The sequence below is a fragment of the Scyliorhinus canicula genome, chromosome 13, assembly GCF_902713615.1.
Source record: "Scyliorhinus canicula chromosome 13, sScyCan1.1, whole genome shotgun sequence".
In the NCBI taxonomy this organism is placed as follows: domain Eukaryota; kingdom Metazoa; phylum Chordata; class Chondrichthyes; order Carcharhiniformes; family Scyliorhinidae; genus Scyliorhinus; species Scyliorhinus canicula.
Window position 1 is genome coordinate 137,854,300 of NC_052158.1, and position 5,890 is coordinate 137,860,189.

Genomic DNA, 5,890 nt, shown 5'->3' on the forward strand with positions numbered 1-5,890 from the left:
GAGTCCAGGGAGTTAGACATTCCCGCCAGGGTCTGTGCGACCTCAACCTGTGAGTGCACGACGCCATCCAACACATGTGTCAGGCGATTGATGCTCTCGCCGATCGACTGCTGCGACTGGGCCATGACCTGGTGAGACTGGGCCAAGGCCCGCAGGGCGCCGGCAATGTCGTTTTGGCTCTGGCACATTGCTGCCTGTGAGAGGGCAACCCTGTCCAGGGCCGAGGATGACGCGTGCACATTAACCCCAACGCCTTGCATAACCTGACCCATTGCCTCCACCGCGGATGCCACCCGTGCAGTGTCGGCCTGGGTCGCTGCCATGAGCGGCACCACTCCCTGCTCGTGGACGCGGTTCGACTCCTCTAACAGCGTCTGCAGATGCTGGAAGACAGCCCTCATCCCGCCATTGTTTCCCTGGGTTTCTTGAGGCATTGGCTGTGCGGGTGGGTTGAGAAACTCCAGGAACTCTGAAAACGTCTGGGAGCCAGCTGCATGCTGGGTCTGGGAGCCAGCTGCATGCTGGGCCTGGCCTGGCCTCCGCCAGTCCGGGCCCTCGGCTGCTCCGACCTCCACCTGCTGTACCTGCTCAGCTGTGATGTGCGAACCAGACTGTGACCCAGGAGCCTCATCACTAAATAGGCCAACCGGGGTGAGTGTCTCTGGGATGGTGGATGGTGTGGGAGATAGCAGTGCCGCAAGCTCGAGGTCGTCTTGGTTTGATGCCTCCTCTATGGTATCGGCCCGCTGAGAGGCCGCAGGGCGTTCGCGGGCCATTTCTCTCTCTTGTGGTGTCGCCACCCTCTGGGCGTCCTGCTCCACAGATTCTGTTGGGGAGGATGGGACTCCCCGCTGATCAGGCACCCTCTGTCGTGCGGCCCCGGGTGAGGTGGGGCCAGATGCCTGTCTCCGCCTGGAGGCAGACGGCCCTGGTCGTTCGGCATCACATCCTAGGGCAGAGAATGAAACGGCTTATTTAGATTCACTTGGCCGGCCGCTGGACGGTCCCAGTGGGCAGGGTGTGAAGGGACAGAGGATGGGGGAGGTGTCCAAGTGGGCAGGGTGTGTGAAGGGACAGAGGATGGGGGAGGTGTCCAAGTGGGCAGGGTGTGTGAAGGGACAGAGGATGGGGGAGGTGTCCAAGTGGGCAGGGTGTGTGAAGGGACAGAGGATGAGGGAGGTGTCCAAGTGGGCAGGGTGTGTGAAGGGACAGAGGATGGGGGAGGGGGGGTGTTTGTCATGGAGGGTTGTCTCACTTGTTGCAGTTCCGCCAACCTCGCATAGTGCGACCTCCCGGGTGCCAGACCCCCCAACAAGGTCCAGTGCCCTCTGCTCAAACATGGTGAGGGGGTGCAGGTTGGGCGAACCCCCTCCAGTCTGGTGCCGCTCACGGTTGTTGTGAGCGGACTTGGCCTGTTGGGGGAGGAGACATTGGTAGATCATTACAATACCGCAGGTATCAGCAGTCTGTTCAGATACTGGTACAGTTTGGGGGTCAAGTTGTCATAAGACGATTGCATCTCTCCACAGAGGCCAGAGCGCTGGATCTGTGACAACTTTGTGAACCACCCTCAAATAACTCTGCCCCAATCCCCCTCCACCCCCCGTGCCGGGGGGGGGGGGGGGGTCGTGCAGCTTTTTTCTGCATTGCTCTGCTGAGCTAGGGGTCTGCCCCACAGCACTAACGGCAGCAGCCACCTCACGCCAGGCCTGGCGCACCGCGCTGGAGGTTGGCGATGCCCTCTACGTGGGCAGATGATGCCCCTCCTCTGCTCGACGGCATCGAGCAGCGTCTCCACATCGGCCTCAACAAACCGAGGGGCAGCTCTCCTGGGCTCCGACATCATGGCCGACAGATTCTGTGCTCGCCCGCGCCTTTTTACGGCGTCAGGCGGCGTCACGTGGGCGTGTTCGTGTCGTCGTCGCGTTCCGTCGTCATCGCGCACGTAATTGAAGCGGCCGCGTTCCTAGCCCATTTCTGGGACGTGAATACGTCGGGAAATGGACCCTTCCCGACCGTCGTAAAACGCGCCCGTTTTTACCGCCGACTTCACGATTTTTCGCGGGTGTGGAGAATCGCGCCCCAGATGACAAGAAAGCGGTGCTAAGATTCCTGGGATTCATCAACTTCCTCTTAGGGCAGCACGGTAGCATGGTGGTTAGCATAAATGCTTCACAGCTCCAGGGTCCCAGGTTCAATTCCCGGCTGGGTCACTGTCTGTGCGGAGTCTGCACGTCCTCCCCGTGTGTGCGTGGGTTTCCTCCGGGTGCTCCGGTTTCCTCCCACAGTCCAAAGATGTGCAGGTTAGGTGGATTGGCCATGCTAAATTGCCCTTAGTGTCTAAAATTGCCCTTAGTGTTGGGTGGGGTTACTGGGTTATGGGGATAAGGTGGAGGTGTTGACCTTGGGTAGGGTGCTCTTTCCAAGAGCCGGTGCAGATTCGATGGGCCTAATGGCCTCCTTCTGCACTGTAAATTCTATGACTTTCCCACCCAATTAGTCTCCAGAATGGAAAATTCTACCCTTTGGCTAAAACTTGAGTGTTTCTTTGAAAGCAGTAAGTTTCATTTAGTATAAATGAAATGTATTTATAATAGCCTTCTCAAACGTTTCTGAGGTAAGTTGTTGTTATTTGGTGAGTGCTGTGATTACTTTCCAGATGACATTCACTCGATTTGAATGAGTCCGACCTCCTCAGTGAGTGAGCCAGGGTGCAGCTGCTCAGTGCTGGGGAATGGAACAGTTGAGTTTCACAGTCTTCTAACCCCAGCTCATCCCTAATGGAGAGAGGCTGGGTAATCTTTCAGATGTAAGTTCCGGCTGATTACGTCCTAACCGTTTCTGCCACTCAGTCCTCGTGCAAGTCAATTTTAAGTTGACAAACTATTGTACTTATGAGGCGCTGTGCCGTGAGCTATAAAACTAAACAATCCTTAAAACTGTCTGGAGTATAAAATGAGAATTAGCCTTTCTCTGTATTGTACATAATAGGTGAGCTGAAGTATTTATTTGGCTTTACTGGCAGAACAACACAGATCTGTAATGATTGTACCAGATGGAGATATTTAGTTTTCAAATGAGGCCCTGTGCTTAATTCTCTTGCCAGTTGCTGGACCTGTGCGTTGTTTTTTAATGATTTATTTGTTGTGTGTGCCTGGTCAGTTCACTGCAGCTGCATCAATGTGCTGACATGTGCATTTTCACTGTTTGGAGAGAAGATTTCCACTGAACAGCATTGTTTATAGGTGTCGCATACCGAGCAGTCTGCTGTTTTGCCGTTCTCACACGGTGAGTTTCCAGTTGTTGTCATTCAGTTGGAATCCCGATGGGGATAGAGGGGAAAAAGCAGAATGTGAGTTACCCACCAGCTGCTCTCACTCCCCCATCAAATGATTGGTTACAAAAAGAGGTTTGAGCACAGACTCCCAGGCACACTCCTCCAAACCAATAGCAATCAGGTATTATCCACTGCAACCTGACCACTCACTTGGCTGCGAGATGTTTTGAAGGAAGGACTTACAGAAAGAAGAAACATTTGAGTGTATGGCTCCTGCTTGTTCTTCTCATTTATAAAAAAATGCAGCAATTTTCGCTTTATTTTACTCCCTCATTGAACTCTGTCATCAAGGTTTAAGAATGAGCATGAGTAAACATCCAAAGAAGAATTTCTCCTTTGCTAATGTGATGCTTAATAATTTGAATAGTCACTAAATCAAAACGATGACATTGCAATTCAACGTGTTGATTGCAAATCAAAGCGTAATCAACCAGCTTGACATGCTGTTCGAGGGTCATGTGACATTGTGTATTCTAATACAAGGTTCTATTGGGAGGTGGTGGTGTAGTGGTACTGTCACTGGACTAGTAATCCAGAGACCCAGGATATTGTTCTGGGGTCCCGGATTCAAATCCCACCATGGCAGGTGGTGGAATTTAAACTCAACAAAATATCTGGATTGAAAAAGTCTAATGATAACCATGAATCCATTGTCATAAAAACCTGCCATCCTTACCTGTTCCAGCTGTCTGGCCTACATGTGACTGCAGACCCACAACAATGTGACTGACTCTTAAATGGCCTAGGAAAGTTCTCCTTACTAGACATCTGGGGGATTGTACCAAAGGGGGAGCTGTCAAACTAGTCACAGACTGCTCACAGAATCATGCCCAAAAGACAATGTTCCAGACAGTCACCATTCCTGGTCTCACCGGCAAGACAGACCCAGCAGAGGTGTCGGCACACTCGTATATAGTCGGGAGGATGTTGCCTGAGAGTCCTCAGCGTTGTCTCTCGACCCCATGAAGTCTCATAGGCAATCCTGCTGTTTATCACATACCGGCTATCAGCACTCCTCCATGTTGAACACCACTTGGAGAAAACAAGGGTGCGGAACATGCTCTGGGTGGGGAATGCAATGTCCATCACCAAGGGTGGCTTGATATTACCACCACAGATTGAGCCATAGCAGCAGGTGGTGAGGGAACCATACTTTAACCTCACTAACCTGCCTGCTGCAGATGCATCTGCCCATGACAGCATCGGTGGAAGAGACAAAGTCCCATCTTCACATTGAGGATACCCTCAATTGTGTTGTGTGGCACTACCACCATGCTAAATGGGATACACATCCATTCCTTACAATGCAGATTGCCTGCTCATTTAAATAATATCCCCATGGAGCTGAGCATTGAATACGCTGCTGAGTGGCTACACCCTCAGCAGGAGACCAGCATCTGGGCAAAGTTGGTACCTTTTATAGCAAGTCTGTGCCTCTTAAAGGGGAGCTGTATTCCAGCTGTAATAGCTGCTGGAAGTGGCTGTGAAAGAGTGCCTGAACTGCCAGAAGACTGGATATGTCTCAACAGCGTGCTCCAAGGTTCTCTGAGGCCTTGGTGCAGGGCGCTGGACAGCAGAGAGGTCCTCTTCCCTAAGGCAGGGGATGGGGAGGTTTTGGGGGGGGAGGGTTGCAGGAGGCACATTTTGTTCCATGTAGCTCAATGCTCTGCTTTAGAACAAAATTGTTTTGGAACTTGACATGATGTTCTTGATCAATGTGATACTGTGCAATACACTGAACTTGACCTCATGAAACACTTGGGAAGTACAGAAGCAGAATCCTGCAGATACTGAAGATGGTGAAATAAAAGCAGAAAATGCTGGAAACAACCGTCAGCGGGTCAGGCAGCATCTGTGGGGAGAGAGACGGTCAATATTTCTGATCAAAGCCTTTCATCAGAGCTGGGAAAAGTTAGAAATGCCACAGGCTTTACACCCAGACAGACACTGAAATGGCAGCGATGATAGATAGCCACATTCGCTGTCAACGTAAGTAGTTTAGCGCCAAAGACATGGTTGCAGTGCAGAAAAACGTTTAATGACCTCACACAAGTGGTCAAGGTCAGTGATTGAGTCTTCCAATGCACCACTAGCCTCAGACTCTTCTCAAATTCACCATACCCCAATCACTCACTTACCAACAATCTCTATCGACCATAACTCATACCTAACATTCATAGCTAAACTTCAGCCTCACATACCTAACACTGCTGTTAGCCTCACACACCCATACCTCATACTTGCACACTCTGCCAGCTATTCAACTACGAGAGTCACACCACCAAAACACATTGCTCCACAATCACGACCACACTTTCCTGGCTCCTCAAGGACAAGTGGTGCAGAACGTCCAACATCAACAAATAGCCAATAGGAGAGCAGGCCCGGCTAAATGCACTCATTCCATGGAGGAGAAAGGGCTGGAAACTATTGGAGAGGCAGTCACTGACTCCACAGCCACCAGCGACATTGATTCTATACAGTATGACTATACAATCCTACCTCTTCCATCTTCTCACATTCCATTTCCCCCTCGTCCCACAATCTCTCCTG